The sequence below is a fragment of the Myxocyprinus asiaticus genome, chromosome 3, assembly GCF_019703515.2.
Source record: "Myxocyprinus asiaticus isolate MX2 ecotype Aquarium Trade chromosome 3, UBuf_Myxa_2, whole genome shotgun sequence".
Classification (NCBI taxonomy): domain Eukaryota; kingdom Metazoa; phylum Chordata; class Actinopteri; order Cypriniformes; family Catostomidae; genus Myxocyprinus; species Myxocyprinus asiaticus.
In genome coordinates this window covers 44,987,923-45,002,757 of record NC_059346.1, presented here as the reverse complement: position 1 = coordinate 45,002,757, position 14,835 = coordinate 44,987,923, and the positions used below count along the sequence as shown (strand labels likewise).

Below are 14,835 nucleotides of genomic sequence, written 5' to 3'. Positions count from 1 at the left end.
CCAGAGCAGTGATAATACACTGTCACAAACAAAAAAAAAAACTGGATCTCAACAAATCCACAGCAACGCATGCATTTTTTATACATCAGTGGTTTTTAATTGGTGGGCTGCAACCCAAAAAAGGAGAAAATGTTTGCCATATTTTTTTGTTGTTGACGTCAAAGGCCTTGCGTCCAATCAAACTTTACATTATTTTGCAGCAAATATATCTGTCATGTGGTAAAAGCTAGCCAAATTAGACAGATGGAAACATGGACAGGTTGTGTTACAGCACTAAAAAACCATGAACAAAATTATGTAAGGAACTGAAAAATATGACCCAGACTTCGTTAAATACAGATTCAGGACAATAAACATGGTTTGTGCCGACCATAATGGGTTTTGTGAGAGGTTTAGAAACCAAATTTATTAATTTTCCTATTCTATTTTGATATATTTCATATTATTGGGCTGATGCCATTCATGGTAATATTATTACAGTTTAATGTTTGATTTTAAGGACATTTGTATTTAGACTTGGAAATGAGACATCGCTTGAGACGAGCTGTGATCTTAATCAACACAAACAATTAGCCTCATTTTCATTCAGTGCCTGACAGCTTACCTGGATTTAGTAACCATGTGTCTCTAAAGCACCACATCTCAAATGATGGGGAGAGGATAGAGGTGAAAGGAGAACACAACAGCAACTATACAGCCAATTAAAACATGTGTCACTGAAGGAAATGTGATGTCTGTGTCCATGCAGGACGTTTTATGGCATGTTGTTAGAGATATCATGTCAGAAAGAAGGCACGGTGTTTGTGTTGCAGTGAGGTGTGATCAAAAGTGACGATTTGAATACAGAATGCATCAGAAGGTTGCAGTAATTGGCCTAAATGTGAGAAAGTGGTGGACTGCCAGAGGAAATTAAAACAAAGGTGAGCCACTCCTCTCCTTTCTCCGCATCAAAACATGGGCTTAAACCATCTTGCTGATTTGAGTGAGGGGCCAAAAAAGCCTGTACACACATAATGTACACCTATACACATACAGGTGCACCCACACATCACAAGTCAAAAAAAAAATAAATGTATGCAATAAATCTAATATAATTTTGTGAGGTTTATGCTTAAAACAAGGAAAATGTTCCCTAAAAAACATAATATCAATATATCACACAATATAGTAGAGGTTGACCGATATATCACTGAGGCCAATAAATCAAAAATACTTTTTTTTTTAATTATCGGCATTGGGCGATACATTTTCCCATTTAGCCATATTTTTTCTTGAGGGCACCGAAAATCGCCTGCTTGCATGTGAAGTGTCAGAGACATGTAAACGATCAGTCATGGTTCGTTTTGTTGTTACATGCCATCATTTTAATAAAATAATAGACCGGTGTGCAACACAGACTTATTTAAACAGTCCGCATATCAGAGCAGCGGCAGACGCGTTTGAGCTCATAATGTTAAAGTGCTCGCCTGTTTCATTCTCCCTCGCTCTCCTCAACAGTTCCCTGTAACTTTTAACTGTCTTGTCTAATGATAAAAAGGCAAATATCAACAAAACTAATATCATATACCATCTACAAATATGTGCATATCTCGTTTAAACAGATGTAATAAACCAACCTCACACAATTTCAGCAGATCCAGTGTCCTGTGGAATGCTCATTTATTTCCCTCTAAAGCACGTATTCTAACAATTTCTACTCAACAGTTCCCTGTAACTTTTCTAATGATAAAAGGCAAATATCAATAAAACTTCTATTATATACTGTCTGCAAATATGCAGAAATCTCATTTAAAATTATGTCATTCACAAACCTCACAAAAATCCAGCATTTTCTTCCCGTCGAACACTCATCTAATATCTTCCTCTGAAGCGTGTATTTTATCAGCCAGAACAAAAAAATTCAGGATCCGGATCAAAAGTTCCTCTCATTCACAATTCATGATGGTCCATCTGTGACAATCCAAGCAGGCGAACCAGGCTGTTTAAACTGTCAGGAGATTGAGGATCGCGGTGGATCCACACGAGCATGTGGGTGCAACTTCAAGGCTGCACCCGAAACAAGGAAAATGCTGCCAGAATGCTGACTTCAGAATTTTTCCAATAAATGGATTAGTTTCATACCATGTGCTGGTAGTCTCATTTGACAGTCACTGAAGAATGAGAAAATAGAATTGACATTTATAACTAGCATTATACCTAGTTCTAGTAACTTGGCCTAATCAACTTCAACTAACATGATATAAACATGTAGGCTAAACAAGAAGGCTTAAATGTAGGAGAACATAACTGAGTTAAGTTAAATGAACACCATTCATTCAAATTAAATGAACACCATTCATTCATGTTAAACTAACACCATTCATTTAAGTTAAAGAGCCCATATTATGCTAATTTACAGGTTCATAATTTTATTGTGGGTGTCTACTAGAATAGGTTTACATGATTTAATGTTTAAAACACACATTTTTCTCATACTGTACATTTCTTTTCACCGCTCTACATACTCTGGCTGAAATGCTCTGATTTACCTCCCGTCTCTTTAAAGCCCCCCTTTCTGAAAAGCCCAGTCTGCTCTGATTGGTCAGCTGGCTTAGTCTGTTGTGATTGGTCAACCCGTAGAACGTGTGTCGGAAATATAACGCCCCTTACCATAAGGGGTTTCAGATCCCGAGTCTTCCTGAGCAGCTGTAAACACTACTGTAACTATGGTAACAGTGGCGTCAGTTTTTACCGAACCAGCTCTAGCCCGAGTCCGATAATGAATGAAATAATGAAAGTTTGGAAGAACAAGCTGATCGACCCAAACTACCTTCACAAGCACGACTTGAGCAGGACATTTCACAGTAGTAAGTTTTAATTTTGCAGCTTTCTTACAAGTACACTGTTGATTATTGTGAACCTAACAAAGCTTCAAGTAAATGACACGTAGTGCATCAAAGTTAGTCATCTTTTGCTGGAATGGGAGTCGCCGAACTTTTTTCAAGATCAGAGGCCGACTCCCGGTTAGTGAGCAAGTTAGCCGTGGACTACCGATAGTGGCCGTAACATTACAGCTTGTAATTCTATAATTATAGAAGACTCTTGTGATCGACCATTTTGCTACACAGTTTTAGGTGAAAGCCGGCCCACAGCGGAATAGTAAACCCTTACCAAAACAATAACATTACATAGCAAGTTAGCCGAGCACTACTGTGGATTGCAGACGTAAAATGACCATTTGTAAAAATAAATTTCTCTCAACACTTGATCACTATTCATGTTAGTAAGAACGACAAACAATCTGCATAATTCTACACAACTGTAGGTAAAAGTGGGCCCGCAGCTGATTAGCAAAACTATTTCAACACAATAATATTAGCTAGCAGGTTAGCAGAGGCCAACAGCTGTGCACTGGGTGTACACCGTAACTAAAACACAAAACTCCACTTTTGAACTCTCGGTAGCAAATAAATCTACAAATAATCAAGCATACTTACAGGTTCTGATCCTGAAGATTGTCCCAATAAAGTGGGAACTGCACCATCTTTCAGGAGTAACCGTCTTGAAAATCCGGCATCGGTTGTGGTTGTACTGCTGAGGAATATTGGTAAAAAAAAATTTAACCACTGATACTTCAATTCGTCTGCCTTTGGAAGTTCAGACAAAGAGGTTTTGCTTTCGCAGTGAAGAACATGGCGACAACACTAACCCAACTCATCATGGCCTCGGCTATACAGTGCATCCGGAAAGGATTCACAGCGCTTCACTTTTTCCACATTTTGTTATGTTACAGCCTTATTCCAAAATAGATTAAATTCATTATTTTCCTCAAAATTCTACAAACAATACCCCATAATGACAACGTGAAAAGTTTGTTTGAAATCTTTGCAAATTTATTAAATAAAAAATGAAAAATAAAATCACATGTACATAAGTATTCACAGCCTTTGAAATGACACTCAAAATTGAGCTCAGGTGCATCCTGTTTCCACTGATCATCCTTGAGATGTTTCTACTACTTGATTGGAGTCCACCTGTGGTAAATTCAGTTGATTGGACATGATTTGGAAAGGCACACACCTGTCTATATAAAGTCCCACAATTAACAGTGCATGTCAGAGCACAAACCAAGCCATGAAGTCCAAGGAATTGTCTGTAGACCTCCAAGACAGGATTGTATTGAGGCACAGACCTGGGGAAGGGTACAGAAAAAGTTCTGCAGCATTGAAGGTCCCAATGAGCACAGTGGCCTCCATCATCCGTAAATGGAAGAAGTTTGGAACCACCAGGACTCTTCCCAGAGCTGGCCGCCTGGCCAAACTGAGCAATCGGGGGAGAAGGGCCTTAGTCAGGGAGGTGACCAAGAACCCAATGGTCACTCTGACAGAGCTCCAGCATTTCTCTGTGGAGAGAGGAGAACCTGCCAGAAGAACAACCATCTCTGCAGCACTCCACCAATCAGGCCTGTATGGTAGAGTGGCCAGACGGAAGACACTCCTCAGTAAAAGGCACACGACAGCCCGCCTGGAGTTTGCCAAAAGGCACCTGAAGGACTCTCAGACCATGAGAAACAAAGATTGAACTCTTTGGCCTGAATGGCAAGCGTCATGTCTGGAGGAAACCAGGCACCGCTCATCACCTGGCCAATACCATCCCTACAGTGAAGCATGGTGGTGGCAGCATCATGCTGTGGGGATGTTTTTCAGCGGCAGGAACTGGGAGACTAGACAGGATCGAGGGAAAGATGAATGCAGCAATGTACAGAGGCATCCTTGATGAAAACCTGCTCCAGAGCACTCTGGACCTCAGACTGGGGCAAAGGTTCATCTTCCAACAGGACAACGACCTTAAGCACACAGCCAAGATAACAAAGGAGTGGCTCTGGGACAACTCTGTGAATGTCCTTGAGTGGCCCAGCCAGAGCCCAGACTTGAACCCGATTGAACACCTCTGGAGAGATCTGAAAATGGCTGTGCACTGACGCTCCCCATCCAACCTGATGGAGCTTGAGAGGTCCTGCAAAGAAGAATGGGAGACACTGCCCAAAATAGGTGTGCCAAGCTTGTAGCATCATACTCAAAAAGACTTGAGGCTGTAATTGGTTCCAAAGGTGCTTCAACATAGTACTGAGCAAAGGCTGTGAATACTTATGTACATGTGATTTTTTTCGTTTTTTTATTTTTAATAAATTTGCAAAGATTTCAAATAAACTTTTCACATTGTCATTATGGGGTATTGTTTGTAGAATTTTGAGGAAAATAATGAATTTAATCCATTTTGGAATAAGGCTGTAACATAACAAAATGTGGAAAAAGTGAAGCGCTGTGAATACTTTCCGGATGCGCGGTAACTACGTTTGTTTGAGGGCAGGCCAAAGTAGCCCTTAGGCGGGCATTATGCAGATGTGTTACATAGTGACAGAGATACTTTTCGGAAGAAATGGCTGGACTACAATCCAGCTGTTTCTTGTTGTTCTTGAGCAGTGTTGTCTGTGGGAGAGTATAACCCCTTTTGTGTGGACTTTGTGCTTTGAAACTTTGAAGACCTTTTACATGCACAAAAGGCTATATTACGCACTAAAGGAAAGGTAAAATCCCAAAAAGCATAATAGGTAGGGGTGTGATGAGATCTCGTGCCACGAGAAACGTGACGATATTTCTCGTTGAGGTGAAAAGCTGTCTCACGATATCAGCATGACGGAGTGTGAGGGTGAAATTAGCATAGAAGATGCCCCTGCCACTTTTAAATCATTTGTGTGGCAGCATTTTAGGTACAGGGTGGAAACAATAAATGGCGACAGAGTGACAGACGAGACACGAACAAAGGCTGTATCTCATTTGGAAGGCTGCGTCCTCCGGAGGTCGCATTTATCGGCCACATTAGTCATCGAGTCTGTCACGTTTCATTTATTTTTTTTTCTATTGTCAATGCCTTCTATGTATATGCACTTACATTTATACAATTGTTAACCTTTTTTGCATTCCCAATAAAAAATAAAAAAATAAAAAAAAATGAAATGAGACAGCCTCTGACGTATGCGGCCGACAAATGCGACCACCAGAGGACGCATCCTTCCAAACGAGACACAGCCAATATGTAAGCACTGTAAGAAAATAGTGCCGTACACCGCAGCTAACACAAGCACTATGCAAAGACACCTACACCATCGCATCTCTCAACTAAAATCAACCAGGTCTGAAGAGACTCATGTGAAATCATACAGGAGAGAAGCCAGTCAGTTGAGTTTGTGGCTAAACCTTTTACAGTGCTTGATGTTGTTCTGTCTTTCACTGCATATGATAATTCATACTCAGAAAGTAGAACTGAAGTGACATTCATTAAAAGATGATTAGTTAAAACATTTCAAAATGCACCTGCATTGTTTTGCATTTTGTGATTTCAGTCGAATAAAAGATTATTTTTCCAGTCATATACACTTCAATCGCATGGTACCACTGTCCATGATTGAATCATGTTCAGCCAAAGTGCTATTTTTTTTTTTGAGTGTATGCTAGTGTACTACTAAAAGTTGACGAAATAATTTTTTAGCAGGTAAAATGTGACCTGCTGTATCGAGTCGCACTGACCCAGAAACACATTATTAATTTTTATGCACTAAAGGAAAAAAAAGGTCTCGTGCTTTATGATACATTAGAATTTTTAGGTGACACTTCACAATAAGGTTCCATTCATTAACATTGAATGTATTTTTTACAGCAATTATTAATCTTTTTTTAATGTTAGTTTACAAAAATGAAATTGTTCATTGTTAGTTCATAGTGCATTAACTAATGTTAACATACTATTTAAAAGTTTTTTTATACACTTATATGTTGAAATTAATATTAGCCAAGATTAGCAAATGCTGCAAAAGTATTATTCATTGTTAGTTCATGTTAACTAATGTAGGTTTTACATTAAGCATTACATTCTAATTAACATCTGTTAAACATCTTTAAAGATTTACAAATGTTCTAATCATAAACTTAGAGCAAACAACATAAACAATACTTCTTCCAGATGCAAATAGTTAGAAATATAAGATGATACACTTGTAAATATTTACTAATAAATTTAACTAACGTGATAAGCCTTAACAGATCATTAGTTAATGTATATTCAAATAGTTAGAAATATAAGATGATGTGCTTGTTAATATTTACTTATTAATTTAACTAACATGATATAATGCTTAACAGATCATTAGTTAAATGTACATTTTTCACCATTTCACACAATGCGTTTACAAATTATTCAATAATGTCCAACTATTTAGTAACCAGGGTCTGTAAAAGCCACTCATTTATTGCTTGTTTGTTGTGGTTTGGATGCATGCTTTTACTATTTACACATTTTTCAAATCATTTAAAAATTATTTGTTCATAATTTTGCAAATAATGTTCTTCTGAATGCAAACGATTGATTATTTTTAGAAACAAACAATACTTATATACTTTTTAAATATAAATGTTCACTTCTGTACATCTCGGTGAGGTGCACTCATGAGAGGGATGACGTAAGCTCGTTGGTAAGGTCATGCATTACATGGAGGAGTCAGGAAGCGTGTCATTGTTTACATTGTTTGGAAATTATTTTTTATTTTATATTGTTTTGAAATTGTTTTGGTTTGTGAACGGCGCTTGGTCTGTGCAAGTTTCTATTGTAATGACGCGCTTCCTGCCGCCGCTTCCACGTGACGCGTGACCTTACCAATGAGCTTACGTCATCCCTCTCATGAGCGCACATCACAGAGATGTACGGAAGCGAACATTTGTAGTTAAAAAGTATATACAAGTATTGTTTTATTTCTAAAAATAATCAATTGTTTGGGTTCAAAAGAACTTTATTTGTCAACTGGAGTCGTGTGGATTATTGTAATGCACCCTAAATATGCATTTTGGACCATCAAAAAAATGGAGGGCTTTCACTTGCATTGTTTAGAGGCGGCGGCCTGAAATGAAATCCTAAAAGTCTTAAATTCTGTTTTGATGAAGAAAGTAACACAGATACATATTGGATGGCCTGAGGGTGAGTAAATTATCAGCAAATTTTCATTTTTGGGTGAACTATTCCTTTAAGCTAACTAGCTATGGACATTGGATAACTTGCCTGAGGTAAAAATGTACAGTTAGTCTTCCCTGTGGTTGAAACACTGATTTGCGGATTACATTAAAGATGATAATTTCAGCTAATTGCATTGTATCATTCAGCATCTCTTCTGATGTTCAGTCATATGTTATGTTCTTGCTGTAATTTGTTGTGAAGAGGAGGGCTGATAGAAGAGACACAATTCAGCATTCCCATCTGAACTGATAGCAGCTGAAGCGATTAGACACACCACATTAAAGAAAACATTTAGTTTGAATTTCATGATAACTTTAACATCATATGAAGCTGAGACTTTGTTTCATCCAAAACAATAGAAGCCCAAAACATATGCATTTCAAATGTACTGTGTTTCTCTTCTGGGAAATTAACAAAAAATATTTATGACAGTATCGGTTCAGGGGCATTTACTTTCATTGGGCAATAGAATGCTCTCTAAAAAGAGAATCCACCAACACCAAGGATGTCTATAACACAGTACCTGGCAAGAGCTATCAGTTAGTATTCTCGGCATGCTCCCTTAGAAGTATGCAACCTGGATTCTGCCATTTTTCCTTATTGGCACTGAGTTCTGGGCACATTTGAGATCACACTGGAGCTGTTAGAAAATGCCATCCTGACAACACTGGCTGATGGCACTACAAGAACACACAACCCAAAGCCCTTCGCTGATGACTACTACCCTTTACAGTTTTAAACACTGCATCAATTAATCGGCTCAATTAATACATGACTTGCATTACACATACTACAATATTTAGCTAACTAATATTGGCATATGTTCATGCTGTATAGCCAGAGGAGGATGAGCTCCCCCAGCTGAGTCTGGTTTCTCCGGGGATTCCCTCCCGCATACTAACATCTAATTTATATAGTTTTTTTCATTGCCACGGTCACTTTTGGCTTGCTCACTGTGGGCTTAATGACAAAGATATTAAGGAAGACATGACTTTCTATAAAGATGTTCACTAGGGGTTTTAAGACATCAAAGACATTAGTAGGAATTTCTGTAAAGCTGTTTTAAAATGGTGTATTGTGAAAATCACTATATAAATAAAAATGAATTGACGTGACTTGCCAGTGCATGAGTGGTGACATCAAAGGGAGCCAACAGAATTTTTTTTTTGTTTTGTTTATATATAGTTTTATAAGCCCTCCAAAAATATCAGGCATGGATAAAGAATATACCCGTACTAAACTATAATGAAATATTTTCCATTTATATGTTGCTTGTAAAATAAATATTATTATTCATCAGAACAATTGGTTACTTATTGCCTGCAGAATAGTGTAATGCAATCATCTAGCACTGCCAAGTGGCAAATAATGGTTTGGTATTGTGTCTTAAACTAAAGTCTATTGGCTTTTTTTTTTTTAAAAAAGGACAAGGCTTTCAATATGTCCCACCACAACTATGTCAACAAATAAGATAATTTTGTTCAACAATCCATTTCACTGGGTCTTTAGAGACTGACTTGCAGAATTTGGTATGAGCAGTATCCAAAAATCAAACACTGTGCTTCAATCTGAGTATTCCAAACCAACATTGCTAATAGATTAGTGAACACAAAAATAAAGATAGCTGGTCATGAGCGCCAATGAATGAACATGCAGTATAGCAAGATAAATAGCTCCTGACGCAAGAACTCTCAACTCCTTAATTTCTGCCTAGGAAAAAGAAACGTCAACATATTTCCATCAATGAAAAAAACATACAGAGCTTTAGACAGTTAACATATGAGATGGTAATACCAGCCCTGCATGTAACATGGGTTGAAATCAGCATGAATGTGTAACCTCACCTGAGCTACAAAGACAAGGAAAGAGAAAACAGTCTAAAAACGTGATGAAGGTAGGTAGCTGGCAATGGTTGACTAAAAATGACTGATGCAAAAGAACACCATGTTGCTCTACAACCATCAGTTTCTCTCTCTCTCAAGCAAGCACACACACACACAAAAGGATCTCACACATTCAGTGTTCACTATGTGTGAGGAGCAGGTTTAATCAGAGGGTGTTCACAGCTCTCTCTCCCACCCAGTTCCCAGTGGAGGTCTCAGTCAATGGCTTCCCCACAAGGACAAATCAACATGCTGTCTACTGCTGCAAGCAGAAAGCAGGATGATGAAGGACATGATGAGCCATGTGTTGAGATTTGAGTGATCCTACAACACTACAAAGAATTTTATTCTTAAATAGTAGCTTTTCTTGTTTTCTAGTAAAGTATCGACATCTTTTAACATAAATCTATTTGAGAAGCAAAATACATACTGTATTACTGCTAGTGCTAAAATATTAAAACATTCACAGAACATATCTTTAAATATATGGTAAAAATAAGTCGTTGCATTTTTTACCACTTGTTTTAAGCATAAACTGCACTTCATTTTGCTTAAAACAAGTGATAAAATCTGCCAATCTCTGCTGAAAAGACCAGCATCACCAAAAGCTAAAACAGCAATACTAAGCTGACCATCCGGTTGACCAGTATGGTTTTTTTCTTGTATTACTGATTAACCATGGAAGTCTTGCTGGTTAAGATTGTTTGAACACCAGCACTGCAAAAAGTGCAACCATATACTTGCACATATTCAAGACTACATGGCAAAATGTATGTGGACACCCCTTCTAATTAATGGGTTCAGCTATTTCAGCTACACCCATCACTAACATTTACAAAAATTAAGCATACAACCATACAATCTCCTTAGGCAAACATTTCAAGGCATTTCCTGATAGCACATGTACATTATCCAGACGTGTGTGCGTTTACATATGAAAGACATATTTTTTTGCTTGCTCATCTGCAAACATCTATGAGAAGTTTCCTCTTCGATGTCAATATGACATTCCGCAGATGTCTTTGAGACGTTTATGATTAGAATGTTTGTAAATCTGAAGTCTAGACCTGAACCCCACTGAACACCTCTGGGGTGAATTAGAACACTGACCTAATACCTATTAATGCACACTGTTGCGACTTTAAATGCTCAACAAGCACATATAGGTTTGGTGTTCAGGTGTCCACATAATTTTAGCCAAGTAGTGTATTCTCTGTATATTTGAGAAGACAGAGATACTAAGGACAGGATTTGCAGTGAACATGCTGTGTGCATATGAAACAATACTGCAACATATGTATTTGTCTTTTCCTCTTTGTTAAAAAAAGAAGAGGTGGAAACTGAAGAGTAGCACCCTCTGCTTTGAAAAGATTATTGGGTGCAGACCTGTCTGTGATTGGTAGGCAAAATTTAGCAGACACACTCACTCATACACAACCACAGCTGAGTGGATACTCTCTGGTCTGCACGGCTGGCAGGGTGTGAGGGGTCATGCTGCTATAAAGACATTCTGCTGCTTGGTTCCAAACAAACACTGCAATTCATTGCAGCCTACAATCCTGAAATGGAAAGGGTGTGAATTAACAGTCCCCTCAAGATTAATAGTACATGCCTCACCTGCTTATAGACAAATCCTCCAATCAAATCATGTTGATGACTCGATTAAGACATTAGCTGCGTTCGAATATACATACTTACCTACTATATAGTACGCCAAAAACAGTATGCCAATGAAGTAGGGATGTGCAAAACTACCAATTTTCATAACTGACTAGTTGGTCGGTTGTTTAAATGACTAGTTGAGTCTGTGTTATGAATACTAATGTATAATTAGCAGGGTTGGGTGGGTTACTTTTGAAATGTATTCCACTACAGATTACAGAATACATGCTGTAAAATGTAATTTGTAATGTATTTCGTTAGATTACTCAAGGTCAGTAACGTATTCTAAATACGTTGGATTACTTCTTCAGCACTGGTAGATTTTTTTCACTTGTTTTGACTATAAAAACTGCCAGTACAGTAAGACAAAATACATGTTAAAAATACATTCTCTGAAAAACCTAAATATCTTATGCAGTGTTTCTAAAACAAGATAAATCAAATTGATTATTGTTTTAAGGATTTTTAGATATTTTTACAGGAAAACAATACAAAAATTATCATCAAGAATACGATTTTTACAAGAAAAAAAAGAAATTATGATCTAACGTGAATTTTCTTGATAAAAACGTGCCTGGTAACGTGTGCATGTAAAATGGCTAGAAATAGCATTTTATCTAAGCGTAAAGCTGACAAGTTACACAAGGTTTATTTATATTTCTTCTGCTCCAAACTTACTTCAGACTTACTTCTCTGTCTACTCGTATGAATGTAACACATCATAAAGTGTTTCACCACTGCTCAAACGCTCTTTGGATCACATATACCAGTGATTTAAATTGTAACTGTAGTGGAATACAGTTACTTATTTTGTATTTTAAATACATAATCCCATTACATGTATTCCATTACTCCCCAACCCTGATAATTAGGCTCCATTATGTTCACATGACCCCGATCAGATGCCTTTAAGAGGGATATACTGTAAGGACGCTAAATGCAGCACTTCAACAAATATTTCAACAACTAAATGGGTTAAATTACTATAACATCTTATTTCACAAAACTATCAAAAGAAAGTAAGAAATAGGAAAGGCTCCAATACCAGAGCGGCACAAAACCATTTATGCACATCCTGAACACATAATGAAGCGCTTTAATGTAACTGGAGTGCTTCAGGGTGATCCTCGCATTCAAAAGCGCAGAAATGCAAGACAATATTGCAGGTACACATTTAGTTCATGACAAGGACACTTTTTACTATCCCATAATCCCATAGGAGCTAAGGAGACATCACATTCAAAACACTGGATTAAAAAAAAAAAAAAAAAAAACAGCGGAGAACCACGAGTGTAAGTGCTTTATTTACAAATGAAGTTGTTCCTTGTGCTTAAAGCTGAAATGTGTAGCTTAACTTTTTCAGTGTAAAAATAACTTCTATCCCTGCTTAATATGCAGAGACAACAATAAGTAAGCTGTTCTTGGATTAAGTTTCTCAAAAACTATAAACAATGTGTCTGTTTAGTTTGAGCGACCCATCCAGCCCAACACGACAACATTAACTCAACCATTGTTGCGAGTTGGGTGAGGGACAAACTGTTTTTTTGATCAACAGCAGATGATATGTGTATTTGGAAGGCTGTGTCACGGTCCCAGTGAATTCCCTGGTTTGTTCCGTTTGTTTTGTTTTTCTCTACTTCATGTGTCTCAGGTCCTGCCAGCATGCGTGATCGGCGTTTTCATGGGAATACTGATTGTTTCCATGGCAATGCTGATCATGCCACTAATTAGCGTGCTGACAGCATCTGTTCTCCGATGATTCTCTGCCTACTTAAACCCTTCGTTGTGTCATGATTTTTGCTAGATTGTTGTAGTGTGTTCAAGTAACTCTCCTCGCTCTCTCTGCCTCAGTTGGTCCTGTTTATTGTCAGTAAATCCTGTGAACTGTTCCTCTGCTCATGGGTCTCTTGTTTCTGAAAGAACAATCTAGCCAGGATGGACCCAGCGGAGGAATCCACTCTTCGCTCTGCCCTTTCTCAGCAGGAAGCTTTACTGGGACGTCAGCAGGATCAGATCTCCGCTTCTAACTGGGCTTTGGAGATAACCTAGCTGAGCTCACCTCTGTCGTCCAACTACTCTGCCAGCCTCCCGATACCGGTCCCACCCAGGAAGCGCCCTCAGGTACTCCGGCGGTTCCCCACGTTTCTGGACACTCTGAGCCTCGTCTCAATCCTCCAGCCCCGTTCTCAGGTGAGGTGGGTTTTTGCCGCACCTTCTTTTCACAGTGTTCCTTGTACTTCTCGTTGCAGCCCTCTATTTTCTCATCGGAGAAAATGAAGGTGGCATGCGTCATCATGCTCCTCACCAGAAGGGCCAGTGAATGGGGAACCGCCCTGTGGGACAACAGACATCCCTGTTGCACTTCTATGCATTCTTTGCGGAGCTCCGTCGAGTGTTCGATCGTTTGGCTCAAATTCGTGAGGCAGCGAGGGTTTTATCTGGATTGTCTCAGGAAAACCGGCAGGTTACGGACCATCCCATCGAGCCATCGAGTTCAGCACCCACTGCATCTTGTGAGTGGAATAATTGTGCGCAGTAGGACTGGTTTCTGCATGGGCTATCCGACAACATTCAGTATGAAACCTATGCCTTGGACCTGCCTCCCCGCTTCGACGTCCTGGTGGACCTGGCCATCTGAGTGGATCAGCGCCTGACCCTGCGTTGCCGCTGTCGCTTTTCTCTACCTGCCCGGGTGGCTGACCGCTGTACCCAGTCCACTGTTCCGGCTAGGCCATCAGAATCATGGTCCGAGGCAGAGCCCATGCAGATCGGGAGGACTCCGCTTTCTCTGGAGGAGCAGCAGCGACGCCTCACCCAAGGGTTTATATTGTGCCCATCCTGGCCATGTCTCCGCCTCCTGTCCAGTAAAAGCCACCGCTTGTCAGTAGGCAGGGGGTTACTGACAAGTGCAACACCCCTGAGAAAACCCCCCATACTACATACTTTTCTCCCAGCCTGACTGCAGTACGGATCAACCAGTCACGCAGTTTCCGCATTGGTGGATTCTGGAGCTGAAGGGAACTTTATGGACATCGACTTCCAAGCGGCAAGTTCCAGTGGTCCAGTTGGATGAACCTATCACAGCCCATGCCATCAGTGGCACACCCCTGACCATCATCACCATTATACCAAGCTAGTTACCTTCGTCTCCGGCAATCATTCTGAACAGTTATCCTTCTACCTGGTCCAATCTCCATTGGTGCCGGTAGTGTTGGGGCATCCTTGGTTGGTAATGCACAACCCACAC

The 14,835-nt window shown here is 39.3% G+C and overlaps 1 protein-coding gene across 6 annotated transcripts in view; it reads right to left on the bottom strand.

Annotated features, from left to right (window-relative positions):
• Window positions 1–14,835, bottom strand: part of apba1a (amyloid beta (A4) precursor protein-binding, family A, member 1a) — an 89,300-nt gene that overhangs the window by 33,932 nt on the left and 40,533 nt on the right. Inside the window, exon 3 of one of the 6 annotated variants that reach the window (XM_051681049.1) lies at window positions 3,477–3,573. The exons of 4 other annotated variants lie outside the window; for them this stretch is intronic. The gene's annotated coding sequence lies outside the window, so the exon portion shown is untranslated. Of the gene's footprint in view, window positions 1–1,811; window positions 1,979–3,476; window positions 3,574–14,835 lie in introns of those variants that run through there. One more of the 6 variants, XM_051681062.1, reaches the window with a different exon arrangement.